The sequence below is a fragment of the Hyperolius riggenbachi genome, chromosome 7, assembly GCF_040937935.1.
Source record: "Hyperolius riggenbachi isolate aHypRig1 chromosome 7, aHypRig1.pri, whole genome shotgun sequence".
NCBI classification, from domain to species: Eukaryota; Metazoa; Chordata; class Amphibia; order Anura; family Hyperoliidae; genus Hyperolius; species Hyperolius riggenbachi.
This window is the reverse complement of record NC_090652.1, coordinates 125,269,087-125,293,863: the sequence shown is the minus strand read 5'-3', so window position 1 is coordinate 125,293,863 and position 24,777 is coordinate 125,269,087. Positions and strand designations below refer to the sequence as shown.

General features: G+C 45.0%; 1 long non-coding RNA gene across 2 annotated transcripts; it reads left to right on the top strand.

Annotated features, from left to right (window-relative positions):
• Positions 1 to 346: 346 nt before the first annotated feature.
• LOC137525646 (uncharacterized) lies at positions 347 to 24,290 on the top strand. 2 transcript variants are annotated; one of them, XR_011022967.1, is made up of 4 exons: positions 347 to 379; positions 7,844 to 7,889; positions 8,926 to 9,062; positions 24,074 to 24,290. It is a non-coding gene; the product is annotated as an uncharacterized lncRNA (long non-coding RNA). The 2 variants fall into 2 exon arrangements; XR_011022966.1 differs by lacking the exon at positions 24,074 to 24,290 and adding an exon at positions 21,794 to 21,893.
• The last annotated feature ends 487 nt before the right edge of the window (positions 24,291 to 24,777 follow it).

Genomic DNA, 24,777 nt, shown 5'->3' with positions numbered 1-24,777 from the left:
TTAAAAGCACTGAAATAGAACATATTAATTCAGCTCCAATTCACAAGTCTGATCTTTCTTACATTTTCCTAACAGTCGCAGGCTGCAAATATTAATTAAAATGGCACTTCTGGAAAGGTGACACCAATGACAACAGTTTTTTTTTTTAGATAGCTTCTGAACCTAGCTGCAAGGGATAATATTAAGCTCACATCAAATGAATAGTAAATTGTGTGAACTTTCTCACCTTATTGGCAGTATTTCCTTTACTGCACTAACAGGCTACTTAATGATGTTCCATGGTGATTTCACTCGCTGTTGTAGGTTTATTTCAATACTTTGTATACTAATGTGACCTTCTTGTTTCAGGTCTACAAGTCTGGAAAAACCACTAGAAAAGGTTAGTGAGGCATATTATTATATACGCTTCCTAGTACAACCACTTATAAAGTAACTGTAGTCGAGGATTGAACTTCATCCCAATCAGTAGCTTATACCCTCTTTCCCATGAGAAATCTTCACCTTTATTCAAATAGGTCATCAGGGGTCTCTATGGCTGATATTGTGGTGAAACCCCTCCCACAGTGTGATGTCAGGACTTAAAGTCCTGACATTTTCCTGTATGTGAGCCTTGTTACACTGTGGGAAATAACCGCTGTTTCCAACTGCCAAGCAACCAGTATCTCCATCTGTGCATATGTATAGCTATAAAAAACGGCCCCGTTCACACTGCACGCGTTTCCAGCCGCGTTTTGGAAACGCGTGCAGGTGGCCGACACGCACGACATCAGACATTGCATAGAGTGCAATGTCTGATGTTCACACTGCATGTGTTCCGGACCTGTGCGGTCCGGGAACACATGCTGCACGCATTTTTTGTAAAAACGCGTGGCTGTCCCATTCACTTTTCAGTGATGGGATCAGCCACGCAACGCATACGAACGCGGATGGCGTGCGTTCATACGCGTTGCGGTCCGCATGCTTTGCGGTCCGCGTTCTGCAGTCTGAACGGGGCCTAAGCCTATTGCATTATTAGGGGGTGTGGTATAGATTATGGCAGTTGTTGTGGTCTGTTCTTTTTCATGTCTGCCAGTAGTAAAGATGATTACGTGGAGGATGATTGTGGATCAAACATTATGAACAAATTACATTTGCACATTATCCCCCCATCCTTCCAGAACCTGTATGACCCAAAACCAATTCTGGGTACAACCCCTGTTTGTACTTGGCGCAATAAATGATTCTGATAATTCAGGTTGGAGTGAGCACATAAAGTCTTCCACGTGCCATCGCCAGGGCTGGATTTAGGCCAAGGCCACCTAGGCCATGGCCTAGGGCACCACAGGAGCAAGGGTACCAAAGCAGCAGGATAAACTGGTGCAGCACTTTCAGTATTCTGCAGTACCGCTGTACTCTGCTGCTAGCCGCCTGTGCATCAGCCACCTTGCTCTCTGTGCCCTTTGTATTGTGGCTGGCGGCTATAGACTTGGGCAGCATTGGAGACGGAAAGGAAGAGGAAGCTCCTGCACTGGAGACGAGTAGAGAAATGAGTAACACTGATAGTTGCTGTGGTGTGAAGGTGAGCTGGCTACCTATACTGAAAGAGGGTGGGAAAAGAGGGATTAAGGGAGTCATCTGGCTACCTTTACTGGAGGCAAAGGGGTCATCTGGCTACCTATACTGGAGGGAAGGGGGGAGGGGTCATCTTGCTACCTATACTGAAGGGGGGCGGCTGGTGACAAGAGTCAAGTGTACAAATCCGGCCATGTGCATCACTGCTGAATATGCAAATCATCCTTTGTTTTCCCTGGAAGCTAGCCACACCTCCAGATTCGCTGGAACACAATGATGTGCCAGCTTGTTAATTGTACAGAGCCACAATAATCCGACATGCATACTTTTGTTTTGAATAACATTTTGTAGCCCCTTGCACACTAGGAGGTCAAGTTCACCATGAGCTTGCTGTCTGTCACTCTGGGTGTTTCAAGTCCCTCTCCATAGAGCCACATTAATTCATGCCATGCACTGATGAGGGTCAACCAATCTGAAACAGTATGTATGCATGTTGGATTATTGTGGCTCTGTACAATTGACAAGCTGACATATCACTGCACTCCAGCAGTTCTGGAGGTGTGGTGATCTTATAGGGACAACAAAGGATGATTTGCATAATTAGCAGTGATGCATCGTGGGAAACATCATATGCTCACTCCAACCTGAATTATCCAAAATACCTGTACCTTCTGTTTTAAAAAGGCTTTTGTTTTTTTACTCTGCAAATTCTATAGCCCACTAATCCAACCACATTGCTTTCTGTTGCCTGTCAGTGCAGCAGTACTATATTCTTTAATAGTTACTCCCCTTTTTAAAAAAAATCTTTATACTACACACAGGGCAGCCATCAGGTGAACAACTGACACTGCAGTGAGGAGCCCAGTGCTTCTGGGGGCCCTGCCCCCCCCCCAAGAGCTGGAAGGGCCGCATGTGTCTGTGGCTCACTAACCAGCACACCGCATTCCAGCACCGAAAGAAGAGTGACATCAGCGCTTGAACGTAGGGAGCAGGTGAGTGAGCCTGCACTACAGTGGTCTTTCTATACTGGGGCACCACCTATATCTGGCTACAGGCTACCTATACTGGGGCTGGAACCACCTATACCTAGCAACCTATACTGGGGCACCACCTATACCTGGCTACCAATACTGGGGCGCCTATAGCTTGCTACCTATACTGGGGGCACCTGTACCTGGCTAACCTATACTGGTGCACCACCCATACCAGGCTACCTATACCGGGGCACCACCTATAGTTGAATTCCTATACTGGGGCACCAGCTATACCAGGCCACCTATACTGGGGGCACCTATGTCTGGATACTTATACTGGGGGCACCTATAACTGGCTAGGGCAGGGGGAAAAGCTGAGACAGAAGGGGACAATAGGTAACACAAGGGGATAAAAGAGGCACAGGGGGAACAGAGGCGGACAAAAGAGGCACAGGGAGAAAAGAGATGAGACGGGAACATGAGGTCACACAGAGGGACACAAAAGAGGCACAAACTGAGGTGAGACAGAGGGGGCAAAAGAGGCACAGGAAGAAAAGAGGGGAACAAAAGAGAACGAATAAAGTGTCGGAGCCATGCACTTCGCGCACGGACACGGGGTGGGGTGGCTAGTGGGCGGGCACAGCAACCAGTGGGTGGGCCCAGGGAGGGGGGTCCAGGCCTGATGATGTGTGAGGGGCCCCAAAATTTCTGATGGTGGCCCTGACATCACATATCATTATGCATATCACATATTTATCACTATACATATCATCACTGTACATATCATGTACAGGGGATGTCAATCTTTCAGTTTCAGTCTGCAGATGCTATAATATTTTATAGGAAGCATCATTTTTCAGTGTTCATTACCATCTCAGTAACAGTTGACAGAGCCATGAAGCAGGTGCGTAACTACAAATCATGCCCCCTCCAGCAAAACTTTGATGCCCCCCCCCATGTTCTCACCATTCCCCTTGCCTACCACATTGTGACCATCCCAGCCTGGGGGCCCACCTTGCAAGGGTCATAAAACAAGTGTGGCCATCAAAAAAATCTTCACACCCATAACAAGTGTAGTCACAAAAACACCTGATCTTAAGGATGAACTCCTTTATAGAAAGAGGTAAGTAATAGTTGGGGCCCCCTTATGTTGCGGTGGATGCTCACCTGTAGTTATGCCGAAAACCGGGACAAGGTACTCCAGCACCCAAGGCTGAGACACCAAAGTGCGCCCCTCCATCCCTCCCAGCCATCACACACTGATTGCTATTAGACTAAGAGGCACCCCAGGGCCCCCAGCCCCCCTAACACCTTAATCTCTAGTTACCTGGCTTGCAGTCACTGCCATGTATCCCCTTTTCTTATTTCTTTCTGCTTCAAACACACTAGGGGAATGATAGCTGAGTAAGTTGTGTGTCCCCTCCTACACTGCGCCCTGAGGCTGGAGCCTTTCGTGCCTCTGCCTCGGCCCGGCCCTGGTCATGCCCCTGCATGCAAGAAAGCTTTCCTAATTACTTACTAAAGCCTCGTTCAGCCTAATGCTGCCCAGCAGGGATCGGGGCATAATCGATTGGGTGACATTTTGAGCATGAGACTGTACAGACATGTCGCTAGCCTGAAGGCTGGCTATGCGTTCTGTCACTATGGCAGGCAGTGAGCAACCGATGTGCGGCGCATGATGGAGGGGCTGGAGCGTGGGTGAAATCAATGCAACATGCCGGATCTTTCGCTGACTTGTCAGGACCACTGTACACACAGAAGATTATTGGCAAAGGTGGTCTTTAATGGCCGCCTTGGCCAACTGTAGTCTAGTGTCCGTATGAACCCATACCTCCCAACTTTTTAAGTAACGAAAGAGGGACACTAAGGCATGCCCCTGCCACATCTCTAGCCACACCCCTAGTCACATAGTAGTCACACATAGCACAAAGAATTCAGAAGCAAAAGATGTACTGTAGTTTTAAACTTTAAACCACACTGGTCCTTTTCCTGTCAGTAGTTGTATTTCATAATAACAAGAAAAAAAAAATAGTCCTTGACCTCAAACCAAACTGTTTCATATTATAGCAGCCCTGCTTCTGAGGAAACGAAAGGGGACCAGCAAGTAATGCTTGAATTAACTGTATAAGATGCACTTTTTCTTCCCTAAAATGGGGAGAAAAAGTCCCCGCATCTTATATGGCAAAGGTGGGGTATCCCCGACTTCTGAATGCCCGTTGATACGAGCCACCAACCTGTCGCAACGTTGAGAATTCCCTGCCCGTGTGCCCATAGTGTGCCTGTCTCTCCCTGCATGCCTGTGCTCCCTCTTCTGACTCCCTGCGTGTCTCCACTCCCTCTCCTGGCCCCCCATGTATGTAGCGGTAGCTGCTTAGGTAATCCGCCATGCCTGTAGGGATTGCAAACATCCTTCTTCTCTGTGCAGCTCTAGTGTTTGGCTTGTATTGATGAACCAATCTATACAAGCCGAACATTAGAGGGAGACGTGCAAAGGAGAAGGTTGTCTGCAATCCCTACAGGCATGGCGTATTACCTAAGCAGCTACCGCTACTGCCGCAACATACCTGGGGGGGCCAGGAGGGGTAGTGGAGGCACGTGGGGGGCCATGGGAGGGAGCGGAGGGGGGTAACCGGGCACACACTGGGACAGAAACAGGCACAGGGCACATGGGGGGGGGGGGACACAGGAGGACAAATGGGGATACAGGAGGACACATGGTGGGGGAAACAGGAGGACACAGGGGGGATACATCAAACAATGGTGCAGGGAAATAAGGGTGCACAGTAACATTGTTAGTAAAATATTATTATTAAATACCAACAATTTACTATAAAAACGTAATATATCGATATTATATAGTCATATTTTACTATGGACAAACCTGACCCTACTGTCACACAGAACCCTCCCCCGCCACCTAACCCTAATCACCCCCTTATGCCTAAAACTAGCCCCCCACCCGCACAAACTACCTACCTAGTGCCTAAAACTAACCCCCACCCTCAAAAACTACCTACCTAATCCCTAAAACTAAAAAACTAACTGTGATAATCGCACCGCACAAAAAAAGTAAAAAAAAAACAAAAAAACCCTTAAATATCAGAATATCGGCATTTAGGCGCCTGCGATGCCCGATATATAGCGGGCACTGTATCAGTGCCTGCTGTATATCGGGAACCCAAATTTCTGCTCTGGCGCCCAAAAACGCTATTTTGTATTGCTGCCTATGGCAGCGCCCATTTAGTCTACATGCCACATGTGCCCCTTTTTCCTTCCTAGACATGGGGGAGACATGGGAACACAGGAGGACACATGGGGGGACATAGGAGGGCACATGAGGGATACAAGAGGATACATGGGGAGACATGGTGGACACCTTTTGGGGGAGCACATGTATGAGACCAGTGGTGTAGGTAGAGATCATGGGGCCCCATAGCAAAACTTTAATGGGGCCCTCCAATGTAGGCACTCTTAAGCGACACCACCTGCCCCTACCCTATGGATATGCGTTATTTGGGCAATTTACATTCACATGCAATCAACACTGTGTGTAGTCCATGGGCAGTTGGTACAAAGTCAGAGGGTGGAGAAACACAAGAAAGTTAATGGTGAATACATTAACTACCTCCTGGGCCCCCTATGCTCCAGGGCCCTATAGGAGCTGCTATGGCTGCTATGGCTATTGCTACGCCCTTGTACAAGACCTTCCTGGAACATGGACACACCAGGTGAAGTGTATATTTTTTTCTCTGTTTTTTTTGCCTTCTAAACCTAGGTGTGTCTTACATTCTGGAGCGTCTTATATGGCGGAAAATACGGTAGTTAAAATGAGTCTGGGAGATGTCTATATAGAGAACATATCCCTGCCCAGTACAACCATAAACAATGAAATTGGGTGCTCTGGAATCTGCAAATGCAATAAATTGGTAAGTCTTGGGTATTTTACTTTTTTTTACCAATTGGGTATTTTATTGATCTCTAGTGACACTACTATGCCATAATCCTCATTCCGGAACAGATAATAGCCTGCTCAGTCCTCAGAAACAGAACTGCTTGCTCTGAAATCTGTACATATCTTAAGATATAAAGGGAGGAGGGACACCAAGAGCCCAATAGTGTGATATTGTATAGATGATAATAAATAATGAGTAATATAACAATTTAATACTCACAAACCAGGTTTACCTTTAGGCAACCACTGTGAAGGCAGGTGGGGAGATTAACCTGACCCCACTCAGGATTAAAAGTCGCTCTCTGTAGATGGGAAGAAGATGGGTACAACCCTCCACCAAGGGTGGACTTAGCAATATGTAGAAGCTTTCCAGAGGTGCCAATAGAATAAAAGTCACTTAAAGTGGACCCAAAACAAAAATGTTTTTAATTCAAAATATTTAGTTGTACCACTCTGACACATACAAAGATAAATAAACACTCCTTCAAGCCTATGAGCATTTCAGTGCATGCTTTTCACCCTTCTCTTTTCATAACTAGGGTTATACAGGTGGCAGCCATTAGCAATTCCTCCTTTGCTGGACATCATCTTCTCCACCAGTCTGCCGGATCCTGTCCCGGAAATTTGAAAGGAAGGGAGGGGTTTCTCCAATAAATGTAAAATATTTTATATTTGTCATCATGGAGCTGAAAAAAGGCTGTTATTTATTATTATAATTTAGAAAATAGATTTTATTTCTGAAATCTTGTATTTTTTATTTGGGTCCACTTTAAACGAGCTTAAAACCGATGGGGCAGTGGTGGACCTATCCCATCCATGCGGACAAAGCAAACACAGGAAGGACTGTGGTATCAACAGTCAAACAACAATTTATTTATACTCCACAGTAAAAATAGGCAACGCGTTTCACGGGCTCAATCCCGCTTCATCAGGCCAATCAAAAAGGAGCACAGAGCTTATTAGCATCAAAATCACACTGAGCGCCTCTGTTCTGTTGACAGAGGTGCTCAGTGTGATTTTGATGCTGATAAGCTCTGTGCTCCTTTTTGATTGGCTTGATGAAGCGGGATTGAGCTCGTGAAACGCGTTGCCTATTTTTACTGTGGAGTATAAATAAATTGTTGTTTGACTGTTGATACCACAGTCCTTCCTTTGTTTGCTTTGTCCGCATGGATGGGATAGGTCCACCACTGCCCCATCGGTTTTAAGCTCGTTTAAGTGACTTTTATTCTATTGGCGCCTCTGGAAAGCTTCTACATATCTTAAGTTATGTTATTGATATCTGAGGGTGATTATTTGTGTGAACACAATGGGCATGATTCACAAAGCTTGTTCACCTGTTTTTCTCTGCTTTCACCTTATCTAGGTTACATTTTAAAGCTTCTAAAGAACAAACATATAATATAATTAAGGTAAGAAAAGTAATATTGGAATGCAGTTAATCAGGAACAACTTACTTTGAGTGATTATTTTGATTGCAAATGTGCCGAAAGGTTATTTTTATCAAATAAGTGATAAATAAGACCTTTCTGAAAAGCATTGTGAATAGAGCCCGGTGTCCCAGCTCTAATGACATGCATCCTTCTGCTGCTCTCTAAACACAAACATAACAGTTTATGCTATGGCAACTGCATGGGACAAAGCTTTCAAATTGTGTCTGGTGATGTCTATGCGTTCCAGACTTCAGGCTGTAATTGACTGCAAAGGATTTGCAACCAAGTATCAAAAATTGAAAGTTTGATTTATGATTATTATTTTGACCCATTACTTTTGGTCCCTTAACAAGTGGGAGGCACATATGCAAGCTGTTGTAATTTCTACACCGTATGCAAATACCCTTAAATTAAAGCTGACCGTCTGCAGTTAAAGCACATCGTGTTCGTTTCATTTCAAATCCATTATGGTTGTGTATAGAGCCAAAAATATTAAGAAAAATTTTAGAATTGTGTATGTAAAAATGTTAGAATTGTGTCCCAATATTGATGGGCCTGACTGTATATTTATACAGGTCGGTGTTAGGGTTAGGCATTAGGTAGGAAGGGGTTAAGAGATTAGGCACATAAAGGGGATGTTAGGGTTAGGCATCTTCAGTAGAAGGTTCAAGTGAGCATGTGTGCCATAGTAAAATATCAGTAATTTAGTTTACCAATATTTTCTTACTAGTGGCACCATCCAGCACCCAACAATACGTACTTGCATTTTGGATGCTCCCGGCTGCTGATAAGATGCTATAAACAGGTGTTCCTGGTCACCTGCTAATTGTGATAACTATCTCTGCTGTATTCAAGGTAGCAATAAGGAATTAGGCCCAAACACTACACTTCTCTCCCAAAAGCAGACTGAGATTTGCAATTGATTTCTTTTTATTTCTGTGTCATCTCAGAATACATTAGATGCATATGTTCCATTTAAAACAATAAAGCATCTGCATGTCCTCTCTTGATGTAGAAAGACACAGCTACAGCAGGGAATGTAGACAACATTGTTTATCTAATACCATTCACTGCTGAGAGAAACAGACAGCACCCGACAACACGACTACAGAGCACAGAATGTATTGCTTAAAGGAGAACACTTCAATCACGGTAGAACGTTACATCTTTTGTTCAGATTTATTAGATTTTTTTCAATATTTTAAGGGTTAAAAAGTGATTGCATGCTATAATTTTAACTGTATATTTTATTAATACATATAATAAATATTGAGTATGGTTGCACCGTCCATTTCCAAGTTCCATCTGTTTGCATTAAATTAGTATAAGACGGGTCACACTTGAATTTCGTGTGTGTTTCCTGTGACAGCAGGAACAGAATACAATGGATTGGGAAAGCAGCGCTGCATGTTAGCTCATATTGTGTTAGGAAAAGTATGCTTCATTTTACTGTTAGCGCACGCATTTAGCAGTAACACACTGTATGTGCATTGCAGTGCAGTGCCGCAACCCATTACACTGCAACGCTCCCGCCGCACTGTGAGCATCGAATAGGTGGTGCATTGCAGTCCGGTAAGCGCAGGCCCGGATTTACCTCACAGGAGCCTATAGGCACAGATGTTCTGGCAACCTCACCCACTGTGAACCTACAAACCACCGCCACTGCAAGTATGCTGGCTGGCCCAGCTGTCACTTCTCCCTTGCTTCCCTTGCCCATCACAGGTAGCTACAGGTGCCCCGTAGTATTAGGTAGCCAGAAGTACCCTGAATATTAAGTAGCTAGAGGTGTGCCTGACTGAAGGAAGATCTCGTCAGTGGAATGCCGAGAGCTGGGTGAGTACCGTATATACCGGCGTATAAGACAACTTTTTAACCCTTAAAAATCTTCCGAAAAGTCGGGGTCATCTTATGCGCCGAGTGTCAGTGTCAGGAGGGTGCCAGGCAGAGTTGTAATTACCGTACCTATGCTGCAGTCATCCGGTTAATAGGGAAATAGATCATATTCTCCGCTTAATAGCTTCTTGTGGGGAGCAGTGCCTCTTCCGGGGTCACCTGACTGATGACGTGTGCGCTTCACTGATGATGCTCATGGAAGAGATTGCTGGGCTCTTCCATGAGTGTCATCAGTGGAGCGCACACGTCACCAGTCAGCAGTCACGTCACCAACAGAGAAATCTATTTCTCTATTAACCGGATGACTACAGCATAGGTAATTACAACTCCGCCTGGCACCTGGCACGTTCGCTCACACTCACACGCAGGGGTAGTCTTATAAGGCGAGTATACCCAAACTCCGTATTTTAAGAGGAAACGTTGGGGGGGGGGGGGGGTAGTCTTATACGCCCAGTTGCCTTATACGCCAGTAATCGTTCATTTACACTCTCAACAGGACTCTGCATAGAAAAGTTGACATGTAGGCACTCAGAAAGGGGAGTGGGCCGCCTTTCCTTCATCAGGCGCTTGTAGGCACATGCCTACAGTGACTTATGGTAAATCCGACCCTGGGTAAGCCGTGTAAAAAAGTCACCATTTCACAGCACTAAATCTATTCTTTTTAACGTGTACTTGAGACCTGTACAGCAATAGAGAGAATAGTCGGCACCATCCAGTAAAAATGCTCTTTTATTCTTCAATTTCCATATCAGCCATAATTGCAACGTTTCAGAGTAATAGCACCTCCTTTATCAAGCTAAGCTGAATGTCAAATACATCACAATACAAAATCATTATCCTTTTATACCCAACATGGAGGGCTACTAGCCAATAGCGCTGCTTTACAGCTCTCAACCTATCACTGCAGTCCGTGCTCAAGCCGGACCTGATGGGGACCTGCGCTGCTATGTGCCCATTGGTCGCTGTCAGTGGGCTCCCGCCTACTCCTATTTCAAATATCAAATCCACCGGTCGGCGTGATGCGTCCAAACGGCCGCTTACGCAGTGGTGCTTCACTATCTACTCATACTTGAGACCTGTACAGTAAAGAATCGATACATACATGGGGCTTCCTCCAGCTCCATGAACTCTGTTGCCTCCCTTGCAGTCCTCCCCGGTGGCTCCATTCTTCTGTAATAGCCCCCGGTAATAGGCTTCAGTCGGTCCGCTCTGTGCATGCGTGACCCTGCTGAACGCGTGCCCGTGTCATGCTCCCGCCACCAGGAGCGTTCTGCGCCTACACAGATAGTACTCCATTCCTTGGGCATGCCTTTCTTCATAACACCTCTAACCCTGTTAGCAGCAGGTGGCAGCAGTGGGACAATCCCACACAGTTCTTATGATGAGAAGCATTACTGATGGCAGCTGCACACCCCACCAGCCAGGAAGGGATGTAACAAATAGTGTAACGTCAATGCTTGTTTTAAACATCTGTCATATAGTAAAGGGCCTAGGTGCTCAAGTAAAAATGTTTCCCCAAAAGGTAAAATCTCTACTTTTTAGTGCTCTCTGTAAAATACAAACTGTTGTGTAATACCCAGGAAGTCTCCTCTCCCTGCATGTGCAATTAACTGCACAGGGTAGTATTGCAATTGTGGTGGGGCATGCTTTGCACTAATCAGGAATGTGACACACTTAATTTCTTGAAAGACAGCTGAGCCATTCATGCAGCTGTCTCTGCAGATACAGCCAAGGTAACTGAGTGAGAGGCTTGCATTTCTATATTCCTCTCCCTTTAGGTCTCCTTTAATAAGAAAGCCAGGACCGTGTAAATCTGTACATGTCTGTTGATCGTCTCGTCTTGTCTGCTTGTGTGTGTATTCTGCAGCTCTGGAAAAAGACTCCAAAGGTAATCGCCTGACTTTAGCTATCCACCGGCATGTAACACGGTCAACATGAAAAAAGACTTGTTTGTGCATCAGTGACGCTTGTATCTCCACTACTCATCCCCATGACAACTGACGGAAAATAATTTGTTTCATTATCAGTCAAGAACTGTCAGAGTATTATATTAAGGTAGAGCCCCTAGCGAAAATCCAACATTAATTAAATCTTTGAACACCCCTTCTTGTAAAATAACACATCTTTTTATGATTATTTCTGACCTCCAGGCACAATATGCTTATATTTCCAATACAGATGTCATTTGTATTGTATAAAGAACATCATGCCCAGGGTGATGCATAGGTGAGCATACAGTGTAGTGACTGAACTCCTCCTCAGTCATGTTCCTGTCAGCCAGTGCATCTCTGGATACTGATATAGGAAAGTATCACTTTTCACAAGGCCAGAATCTGGTGGCTTCCCTCGTCCACCTCGTCTCCACTAATCCAGGGCTGGGGACCCCGGAAGATCTTTAACAGATAGGAGCGCGGCTGCAAACTTCCAGAGAGCCCCAGCACTGGATCGGTGAATGAGAAGAAAATGTGGGATCCAAAGGCTGCCCTCTCCCGGGGTAAATATCTAACATTTGCCTGAGGGGAGCGGCAATCAACTTATCGTTATGTTTTGGGATGGTGGAATAAACCAGCATTCCTAGAGGTAAGTCATGCAAACATATGAAGACCCTACAAAATCCATGCAGGTATTATCCACCTGGGCTACATTTGAATCAGGGATCCGCATAGATAACAACTATGTTTTTTTTTAACACATGCTGTACTGGAAAACAGAAAGGGACATCAGACAATTCCTTAGTAGGACTAGTACTATATGTACCTATGTTTATCTTATAATGCCACATGCCACTTCACACACGCTTTAAATTGTCTTTTCAATCACTGACTCAGAAGCCATACACAGATCAGGTGTTCTGACATCATTGCATGCATATTTGTTTTAGCCTAATGTATTAGAAAACATTGGACTCAATCCAATTCACTTTTTCTCCTAGGTTTTCTCCTAGATGATATTTTCATATCATATAAATAAAATGCCTTTTAAGCCACCAAAATAATTTTGACAGTACTTTTTCACTTACTTGTTGCTACTTTTTCAATTGCAGAGTGCAAAAGTTATTCTAAACATGAAACATTATCTCCTAAGAGAAAACTTAGGCGATAACTTGAATTGGATTGGGCCCATTGTGTCACAGCCAGAGACATGGCATTTTTTTTACTAGGGACTAGCAAAGTTGAGCTCCTAGTTTTATCTTGAAAAAAAAGGAGAGATTGGGAGCCTGAATAGTGCAGTATGTTCATATTGTGATGATTTGCTCAGCTGCCTGTGCAGGCAGGCAGCTTTTTGACCATTGTGTAGGTTTGCATGCTGCAGGTCTCTGGAAAGAAGAGCTTCTGTCAGTTTTGCAGCTTGTGCTTGCTGAGGAATTTGCATACGTTGTCATGCAAATTGCCTGGCCACTTTCATTGGAGGCGTGTACTATAAGTACTATGTGTGTCCCACAATGCTTGGCTGTTCATAAGGATTCCTTCCTGTGAAACACTCTGGAGAGTGTCAGCCATGCTCTTTGTTTGAAGATCAGCTTAGAGTAATTCCTGGAAACTGTGCTAGGCAGATTCCCTAGTGCAGTTAGGATTGTTTATCTGTTTTGTTTGTCTGTTGCGATTGTCCTGTCCCAATGGTGGTCGACAGGAAATCGTTCTGATCTCTGTTCTTGGAGCATAGCTGGTGCAGCGGTTGCTACCAGCTATCTCTTCTGTTCTGCCTCTCTGGATCGCACTAGCATCCTGCGCTAGTGCTGTGGATCCTTCTGTTCTGTTACTCTGTCCCTGGATCGCACTCGCTTCGCGCTAGTGCTGTGGATCCTTCTGTTCTGCCTCTCTGGATCGCACTAGTCTCTTTTCGCTAGTGCTGTGGATACTGTCTCTCGCTTGTCCCTGTTTTCGTGTGTCTGTCTTGTCTGCTACGGGCGCTTGCTGGAGGTTCGGTGAGGTAACCGTTAAGCAAGCGTTCGCGTCCTCTGTTTCATGTTTGTCTGTCGATGGTTAGTTAGGCGTGCTTGTCTCTATTGTGCTTATCACGTGGAGACCGCGCATAACCGCGTGCACTGTTGCGAATGAGTGAGGTGTTCGCGGTTAGCTAGCGTTTGTTATTTTCCGCATATCCTCATTGTATGATTTGCTGTGCCTTTGCTATCCTCGTATTCTGTTCTGATGTGCCTTGTGTCACTTCTGGCAATCGCCTTTCTTGCGGTTGCGTTTCTGTTTCGTATCTGCTGTTGTGTGTGCGCGGTCGCGGGGTGGCGACTAGATTGGCGCACACACATACAACCTGTCCCTTTGCTCGTTCTCATTCGCAATCGCTTCTCTTGCGATTGCGTTCTGCGCTTCGTACAATTCCTGTCTGGCATTTGTGGAGGTACAGAGGATTGGTTCCTCTGCACTCCCCAGCGCCATCTGCCGACAGGAATTTCCCTCTACAGGTGCATAGCACCTTTTGCTGGGTGCCTGCAATTATATGCTTGTGGAGGATTTCCGCCGTATCAGCGCACGCGTTGTGCGCTGCTCACGGAGAAAGTTCCACAATCGTTACAGTATGAACAGCCTAACCCAAAACCCCAGTGTAGACGGAATTTCTGATTTGTACGATTTTGTCGAGTTTGTGTCCTGTGTCTTTAAGAGCTTTAAAAGGCTAAATTCAGAGACCAAGGCGGAATTTCTTTCTGAATGTGTGAGGTTTTATCTGAATCCCACCTTTCAGATTTCTGATCCGTCCACGTCGGCTCTTCTGTTTGCCTATGTGCTCTTAAAAGACGATTTGTTCACCTGGGCGTATGATCTGTTAAAAATCAATTCCTGGAATGATAATCTGTATCAGTTTCTTGCAGTGATATTCCCTCACTGGTTTAAACTGCCTGGCTTGCCACCTGCTCTGATTGAGTGTGTAGCTGCTGACAGGTCAGCTGATCTTTCCCTTCCATGCAAAACCTTTCAGTATGACAATCAGTTCAATGTGTCTGTTGCCACTTCAGGTTTTAAACAGCAGACATGCAAAGTTGCAAAAAAGGGAAAAATTTAAAAGTGCAAGCATCTGAATAAAACACTCCCTAATGATGTGTATGATGATGTTGCTCAATCTCCAGGTTTTTTGCCCCAATCCAAAGCTTATGTGGATCCTGCTATAGGTAGGATCGCACACTATATTAAAGCAGTTAAAAAATCTGTTCTTGTTGCTGAACTCCACCCATATGGAGATTATCTAGATACTGGCTTGTTTGAACCTCCATTTGCCTCATGGGATGTCGGGGCCTTATTGGAGGAATTCGATTTTGATTGGAAAACCTTTTGCGATTTTTACATCGCAAAAAGCGAAGATGTCTTGAATGCTTGTCTCGATTCTATGTACCTTCTGATTGATTCCGATGAATGTGACAAGGATGATGTGGATCTGGTGATCTATGTATGGCAAACGATTTTGGATGAGTTGCACACACACCAACCAATTGATTCCAATAAAGAGACATCGTTGTCGGATGATTGTTCCTGCCTTTCTGGGGTAAAGCATGAGAGTCTTGTCTTTGTGCAATCTGAAATGAATGAGTATGCCGCTGTGGTTGATTCCTGTGTGAATCCTGAAGGATTTTCTCCTGACAGTGTGCAGTTTGAATCTGTGCGATCTGATGCATGTTTCTCGGATGTTCCTGCAGATTGTGATCGGCATGAGTCTGCCGGTTTCCTCAAGGATGTGTGGGATCCTTTTTCATTTAGAAACAGATCTTTGAGATCTTCCGTCTGTGACCCTGCTATGGTGAAAATTTCACGACTATGCAGCGTCAAAAGTAGAATTAATATGCCTAATAAAGTTTATCCTGTTGATGTCGCTATTTCTTCTGCAAATGAGTCTCTGTCTCACCCTGTTCTAACCTGTAAGGGCCCGTTGCCTGGGGACAGTTGCTCCAGCGTTTCGGTCCTAGATGCCTTGCAGTCTGCTCCGCAGATCACGGAGGTTTGCGCTATGGAAGCGTCAGTTTCACAACCTAAAGTGATTTTTGATTCGCAGGTTTTGCGTCCTGGCTCCTCGGATTTGACATTGTTGGCCGAATCTAAGAGTGAGACAGCGCTTCGGTTTTGCGAATCTGACTCTGAAACATTTTTGCTGGGTCCAGAGATAGTTTCTCTGAGCCTGCCCTGTACCATGAATAACAATATGATGTCCAATCACACTGACATTTGTGAGTCCCTTTCTTGCTCTGAGGGAAGTGCTGATTCTGCACCCTGTACTCTGGATGAGTCAATGTGGCCTTTCTTAGAATCCCATGCAGTGTCCCTAGAGGCTCGTCTGGGTATTGCCACTATACTCACCTGTTTTTCTGCAGTTTTGGAGTTGCAAGCTAGTTTGACTGCTACGTAGAATTCTGGGTGCAGCTAGATTAAAGTTAGGGAGTCAGTGTGTGGTCCAGTGAATATTCCTGTTCGTTCCACTCATGATGATGAAATTCAGTCTCAGTTTATGGTGGAACCTTCCCTGGGACATCTGCCCTGTTCACAAAATAAAGTTCCAGTTTTGCCCTGTAACATGGATAGTACAGAATCCTTCTTAGAAAACTTGAAAAATGATGTTCCTAAGGTCTTGTTTGATGTTCTGGAGGTCTCCGAGTTCCTCCCAAAGGGTGCAGAACTTGTAGGAGATGTCTCCTGCCCCCCAAGTCCTTCTGAGGTGTTGCCCTCTTCCGTAGGCATTGCTGCCTTGCTGGCTACCTTTTCAGCTCTGGTGGAGCTTCAGTCATGTGTAGTCAATGATGATATTGCAGTCACAGAAATTTCCGAATTTGAATCCGAGTCTTCTTTTGAAAGTCCAGTGCTTGAGACCATTGCTCGTGATGATTCTCTGCCCGGTCCTGGTTTTGGTTTCCTCGTGTCGGACTCTGAGGTTGGCAGTTCCCCAACATGTCCTGAGGTTTCTCCTGTGCTGGTGTACCCCAATGTGCTCTGTGACCCAGAAAGCCCAAGTGTGCCTCGGTTACCAGCATACTCAGATGCTTCCTCGGTGGAGACATGTTCTGATTTAGCCTGCCTGCTTGCATGCTCAGAAGTGGTCCCTGAAAGTCTTGATCTTGATGGGTGTCCTCGTAATTCTGAGTCTGGAATTGTCATTGGTTCCATAGGGGTTCTTGATAGTTCTCCATGTGAGCCTGGTGATTGTTCTGCCCTCTTGGGATCTCTGGAGAAATTTTGCTTGGTACCCTGGATAAGATCAACGGTGGCTTTTGTGTTGTAAGGGACACTTCGAACAGGTTTTGTGGCAGATTTGGTATTTTCGGACGCTCCTTGGAAGGTGGTGGGTATTGTCTGGAGGGTTTCGGTGGCTTCTTCTCTGGTATCCACAGTCCTGATGGGTGCTACGCTGAGACTTGTAGTGCTGATGGGCATGTTTCGGTGGCTTCTGTTTCCGATGAGGTCGGTTTCGGGTGGACTGACTCTGGAATTGGACCTTGTCGGGCTGTCCCGACTTTCATGAGTCTTCAGTTTGAGTCTGTTGCTAATAGCACTTTTGAGGGTCATCTGGAATTCGACCCCGGAGGGGGGGGGGGGGGTACTGTGATGAATTGCTCAGCTGCCTGTGCAGGCAGGCAGCTTTTTGACCATTGTGTAGGTTTGTATGCTGCAGGACTTTGGAAAGAAGAGCTTCTGTCAGTTTTGCAGCTTGTGCTTGCTGAGGAATTTGCATACGTTGTCATGCAAATTGCCTGGCCACATTCATTGGAGGCGTGTACTATAAGTACTATGTGTGTCCCACAATGCTTGGCTGTTCATAAGGATTCCTTCCTGTGAAACACTCTGGAGAGTGTCAGCCATGCTCTTTGTTTGAAGATCAGCTTAGAGTAATTCCTGGAAACTGTGCTAGGCAGATTCCCTAGTGCAGTTAGGATTGTTTATCTGTTTTGTTTGTCTGTTGCGATTGTCCTGTCCCAATGGTGGTCGACAGGAAATCGTTCTGATCTCTGTTCTTGGAGCATAGCTGGTGCAGCGGTTGCTACCAGCTATCTCTTCTGTTCTGCCTCTGTGGATCGCACTAGCATCCTGCGCTAGTGCTGTGGATCCTTCTGTTCTGTTACTCTGTCCCTGGATTGCACTCGCTTCATGCTAGTGCTGTGGATCCTTCTGTTCTGCCTCTCTGGATTGCACTAGTCTCTTTTCGCTAGTGCTGTGGATCCTGTCTCTCGCTTGTCCCTGTTTTCGTGTGTCTGTCTTGTCTGCTACGGGCGCTTGCTGGAGGCTCGGTGAGGTAACCGTTAAGCAAGCGTTCGCGTCCTCTGTTTCATGTTTGTCTGTCGATGGTTAGTTAGGCGTGCTTGTCTCTATTGTGCTTATCACGTGGAGACCGCGCATAACCGCGTGCACTGTTGCGAATGAGTGCGGTGTTCGCGGTTAGCTAGCGTTTGTTATTTTCCGCATATCCTCATTGTATGATTTGCTGTGCCTTTGCTATCCTCGTATTCTGTTCTGATGTGCCTTGTGTCACTTCTGGCAATCACCTTTCTTGCGGTTGCGTTTCTGTTTTGTATCTGCTGTTGTGTGTGTGCGGTCGCGGGGTGGCGACTAGATTGGCGCACACACATACAACCTGTCCCTTTGCTCGTTCTCATTCGCAATCGCTTCTCTTGCGATTGCGTTCTGCGCTTCGTACAATTCCTGTCTGGCATTTGTGGAGGTACAGAGGATTGGTTCCTCTGCACTCCCCAGCGCCATCTGCCGACAGGAATTTCCCTCTACGGGTGCGTAGCACCTTTTGCTGGGTGCTTGCAATTATACGCTTGTGGAGGATTTCCGCCGTATCAGCGCACACGTTGTGCGCTGCTCACGGAGAAAGTTCCACAATCGTTACACATATAATGAGTATAGGTGTTAATATGAATGAAAATGTACTCATTAAGGTGGGTTACCACTGAGGCAACCACTGTAATTGCAGGTGGGGAGATCAGACCTATCCCCATTCGGGTGAAGAATGTCACTCTCCTTAGTTATAGATGATAAGGGGTAACACCCTCTACCAAGGGTGGACTCAAGATATTGAACAATGCTGGAACAGAGGCGCCAGATGAGGAGAAACAATTTGAAAACAGTTTAACCACTTGAGGACCCACCCTTTACCCCCCCTTAAGGACCAGCGTTGAATTCTGTGATCTGTGCTGGGTGGGCTCTACAGCCCCCAGCACAGATCAAACACCAGGCAGAGAGATCAGATCACCCCCCTTTTTTCCCCACTAGGGGGATGATGTGCTGGGGGGGTCCGATCTCTCCTGCCTGCGTGTGGCTGGCGGGGGGGCACCTCAAAGCCCCCCTCCACGGCGAAATTCCGCTTCCCCCTCTCCTACCTGGCCCCCTGGTGATCGGGGCTGCACAGGACGCTATCCGTCCTGTGCAGCCTGTGACAGGACGTCCCCTGTCACATGGCGGCGATCCCCGGCCGCTGATTGGCCGGGGATCGCTGATCTGCCTTGCCGTACAAATGTAAACAAAGCGGATTATTTCCGCTTGTGTTTACATTTAGCCTGCGAGCCGCGATCGGCGGCCCGAAGGCTATTCACGGAGTCCCCCGCCGTGAATTGACAGGAAGCAGCCGCTCGCGCGAGCGGCTGCTTCCTGATTAATTAGCCTGCAGCCGGCAACGCAGAACTGCATCGCTGGTCCTGCAGCTGCCACTTTGCCGACGCGCGGTATGAGTGCGCGGTCGGCAAGTGGTTAAGAAGGGAGATAGTGGTGGACTTACCGCCCCAAACTGTCCAAATTCACTGAAACGTATTACTTTAATCAAATTACTCCAAAAATGATGCAACGCATTTCACAGGTTACAACTTGTTTCATCAGGCAGTGATAGGAATGTAGCTGCTCCTACTACGGCTTGATTAAGTGGGTTGTACCCCATGAAACATGTTGCTTATTTTTTGGCGTAGTTTGATTAAGGAAATAATTTTCAGTGAATTTGAACTGTTCTAGTCTGTTTGGGGAGGTAAGTCCACCACTACCTCCCTTCTTAAACTGTTTTCAAATTGTTTTATCCTGATCTGACGCCTCTGTTCTAGCATTGTTTAATATCCTAGTTTTATCTGGTAAAGGTTTCCTTTAACTAAGAAAAAGGCTCTTTATTATTTTTTCCTGTGCCTGATGGCCATCTGTAAAACTTTACTAAATTCTGACAACTTGTTATGTTACACTGGTAATTTTCAGGTGGGAATATGAAGCCGTGCTGAGAGCATTTACTGTATCAGACAACATGTGCTAATTTCTGAATCAGACATAAACACCATTACCAGACTTTTCCTGCTGGTCACCGCCGCTTCCATATCCAAATCCTTGAAGTACAGCAATATGCTGCTTTAGCTCGGTAGCTAATTTGTTACTTTAATTATAACGTGTGTATTCACTTCAGAGGAGGCTCGGTCTAGAATACAAGCAAAATATGACAGACTGTCTCACTCACTGATTAAATTCACTTTTACTTTTTTTTCCCCACCTGCTCACTAATTAACTTTTCTACCATCCTCCTAAATCCATATTGATTGTGATAGAGTGTGACATCACAACATGTTGCTAAGTGTTATATATGCAGCTAACTTGAATGATTTTCTGTTTTCCTGTTTACATATTGATTGGCTGTTAATTAGCAGGATCTGGAAAATGCTTTCATTTATATCTTTCTTTTTCATTTCATTCTGTTGGGGGGCAGACATATGTAGATTTAATTTACTTTTAAGCTTTCAAAATAGTCTTTACATTATTTGGATGTTTTATGCCATAGTAAAGCTTAAAGTGTATTTATGCTTAATATCAACTGATAATGGATTAACGAAAGGGGACTTTAATGGGGATTACCAGTAGAAATGTACTGTACTGATTCATCTAGATAAAAGCAATCATGAAATCTTTATTAAAGTAAACCTTCAGTGAGAAAACTCACTTCCAGTTTTATACTTGCCTAAGTATCATCCCGGTGTTCAAGTGCTGTCCACCGATACAGCAATTCAACCTGCTTGGTGAAACAGCTCTTCAGAACTACTTGAGTCCCTGAGTAGTTCCAAGGACACAACTGAGTGTGGTATGCAGTCTCACAATTAGAAGTCGGATAAGAACTTTTGCAAAGGGAACATCCAACTATGGGTGGATTAGAGGTTCCACAATATGTTAATAGCCAGTATGGACTGGTTAAAACGTGGGGCATATGATTTGAGAAAGGTAGGATTCTGAAGCTATTTATGCTTAAGTTTAGTTAAAATAAAACGAGGCTCTGGTCATAAATATAGTATATGTGCATTACTGATTTAATCAATGTTTGAAGATTCTGGCATGGCACTGCCATGTGTTTGAATTAAGAAATGTCTGTATTTTGTACTCATTGTTTGCTGGAGGGCTTATAAAGTTGGTGTTCGAATTTGGCATAACCAATTCAGAACTCCTAAATACTGCTGACTGCCACTGTTCAACACTGAACAAACGGATAGGGAGGGGTTCAAAATAGTCTTGGCTTGCGAGCCATGTTCCATTTCACATGACTAAACGGGAAGTGACATCTGGGCCAGCAGTTCGGCGGGTGTTTGTAGGTTCATGGAGGGCGATGTCTAGGGTGCCAGAAAATCTGTGCCTACTGCCTGCCTGTGATGTAAATCCGGGCCTGCATGGCTAAAAGCGCAAACTGCAGTTTCATTTGGGTGAATCTTACAATTGAAAACCGCGTTGTATTATAATGATAAGTGGTGTTGAAGGTCCCCATTCACCTTTTTTTCAGAAATTATTACTCCAGCCAGACATATGAAAACAACTATACAGTAATGTCTTAAATTTTGAACAAAACAAAAGAAAATGCAGTTTTATTTGTATTTATTTAACACAAATATATTAAAAAAATAAAAATGTTATAAAACACAGTTTTTTAACTATAACAATAAATATTTTCAGATCCAAACAAAGCCTTTCATCAAAGCAGTAAAAAATAAATAAATCTTTATTTAGTCTGATGTGCATCAAGCAGTTTCTAATGATCCATATGAAATCTAGGTGCAAAAGAGAGTTGACAATGCAAGAGCTTTGGCTGGAAAGCTTTCTATTATAGATAAGTCTGTTAAAGGAATCAAGTGATGAGGCAGACTATTGGAAATGAAGGTCAGAAGCAGAATGACCTTGAGATCGAATCCTCGAGCCTGCGCTCTGCTGGAGATATACCTGTAGGATTGAGGAGGTGAGGAAGCTGATTTCTCTATGTAATTGGAAAACCCTAGAGGTCAAAGCAGAATAGATACTGACTGTCAGTGGGGAAAGAATGAATCAGACACTTGATCCTGTGCATGTACACTGTGTCAATGTGTGACCTTCACTTTACTAAGCCAAGATGTACAGCTGTATAGACTAGAGATACAGTCTGTATTTGTATTAACTATGCACATTCCAGTTTGTATAGTAGAAGAATGCATATGAATTATTTAAAAGAAAACTTCCTGATAACAGGGGGGCACACAAATAAACATCCTGTCTGCCTGCCACTTATGCTAGCATACAGACACCTGCTGGCTGCCTCCTTGCGCCTGTTACGCTCTCCATGCTGCGTTTGTGTTTTCTAGCTTTATTGATGCCTGTGCTCTCATACACAAGCAAATGCAGGCATCACAGGCTTCACACACAGCACTGAGTAAATAACAGGAGCACAGGGGCAGGAGTGGACCAGCATATGTATGATAGCAAGAGTAGTTAGCAGAGGGACCTTTTTTTTGTGTGTGTGCCACGCTATTTATTTGGATTGGACTTTGAATAAGAATCACTTCTTTTTTTTTTAAACTTATTTCTTTTTAGAATGTTGTGTCTTTCAACTGTCATTGTGGCTAAATAGCAATTGCTCTCACTTTACGGTGCTTGGGTTCTTCTAAGCAGGGCAAAGTGTCTGTAAAGGCCACATGGCCACATGGCCTTGGGCTGCTGCTGGCCACGGGGTGGTTGGACATGAAAGAGAGGATTGTTGCATATGCACGAGAGGGTTATTGCAAAAGGAATATGAGGTTGTAAATGGAATAGGTAGTCTGTGAATGTTGAGGAACTCAAAGAACAAAAGAAGAGGGGAGCTGTACTTTACATTGGTGCACCTCAAGCACGCTATACATAACAATTGCTATGGCGCACCAATGGCAACTACAGTGTCAGAGGTGCAAGAAGGGGATGGGGAACAGTTTGTTAAGGATTACCACTATTCAAAGTATGTATAGAAGTGATTATTATGAGTACAGGACCCAAAGAGATCTAATACTGTAATTGATGTAGGGACCTTTGGGGCCCCTCTGACCAAAGGGCCTAGATGCGGTTGCTACCTCTGCACCCCCTATTGCTACTCCCCTGTCTGGAGATAAAAGTATAAATCTGCCCTTGGTTCCTAGGTCAGAATATTGACCAAGGCAATATCTGCACGAAGTTTGCATGTCCTCCCACCGTTTGTACAATTAAACTGGATCACTCCAAGGAAACCCATGCAGTTAATAAAATACCAGCACGTTAATTGGTCCCCCTCCATCCCAATTGGCTTAAGCTATGGTTGAATAGACGAGCAAGACCAAAAGTTCATTGGAATTCTACAGTCTCTTCACAGTGAGGTTATAAAGAAGGACCACAAATCACCTTTGTGCTGTGCTGAATTAACTCTCCACCACTTTTGTCTGCTGGAAAGAGTAACTCCAGATACCGAGATTCTAATAGGTCCTGCCATAACACATGCCTGACTCCCAACAGCCACAGCCAGTTGTGATGACACATCCATGTAGCAAAAATCACTCATGTCCAACACCTGCTTACATAGTAGTACGCCACCATTGAGCTAGGCGCAGGGTGAACCAACTGACGGCTCTTCCTGCTATCCCCGGCAGCGTTAAATACTATTCCCGCTCCGTAGAAACTCGGGGGAGGAGTAATTTGGGGTCCAGTGATCACCAAAACCCTGAATTACGCTTACACGCCCCACGCAGTATTACAATACTGCTATGTGGCGCCTAGTTTTGGCGCTTGCTGCTGAGCTCTGTGTGCCGAAACCACATGCTTAGCGACACCTGTGGGTGATCCCAAGCCACCAGGGATTCAGGATCAGACTCAGAATGAAGATGTAGTGGAACCTTTGGGAGGCCAAATAAGGATTTGAGAATCACGTCAAAGAATCTTAACTATTTAAAGAGAAACTGCAGTGAAAATAACGTCGCAAGCAAAATTTTATTTTTTTTCACAATATTAATTTATTAATTATTTTTTGCCCATTGTAAAATCTTTCCTCACTCACCCTGATTTACATTCTGAAATTTATTACAGGTGGCGACATGTTTGTTCCTGTCAGGTGCAGCTCTATGCAGCTCTTGTTTCTGAGAATTCAGAAGACAGTGAAAATAATGCCTGGTCTCCCAGAATGCTCTTGGAGGAGAATTCCACATAGCTTAGCAACCTAGATATGGGAAGTGTTTCGGATGCTGAAACCAGGAAAATACAGTTAAAGTGTGTATCCTAAACAATAAAACCCCTGTGTCCCCTGTCCCTGTGTCCGTGACTTTTTGCCAGTGTGCCTGCACAGCACACTGGCGGCCGTTGGACATTACAGGAGGATGGGGCAGGGGGTTGAGCGTGTGTGCGGTGGGCGGGCAGGCATGTGTGCTTACGTGGGTACGCGTTACGGCCGTTGCGTACATGATCATGCACAGCAATGCGGCGGCAGGGGGGGATTGTGAGGGGTGTAGTGGCCGAGGCCTAGCACCTGTTATTGTAACGGGCCTAAGATCTAGTGTTGAATAATTTACTGGAAGTGTTTTTTTTGGCTAGCTGCTCCCATCTAATAGTTTTGCATTTAATGTTAATGTATATGCACAGCTTCTGTTTTGGGTACAAGGTGCGTTTGTTGTCTCAGGGGCGCATCTCAATAGGTATACCAATCTGAGGCGGCCAGGTGATGCGCTGATCTACCTTCTTTTGACTTTTGTATTTTTAATTTCATTTCATGTTACACCCAGGTTATGCATATGCAT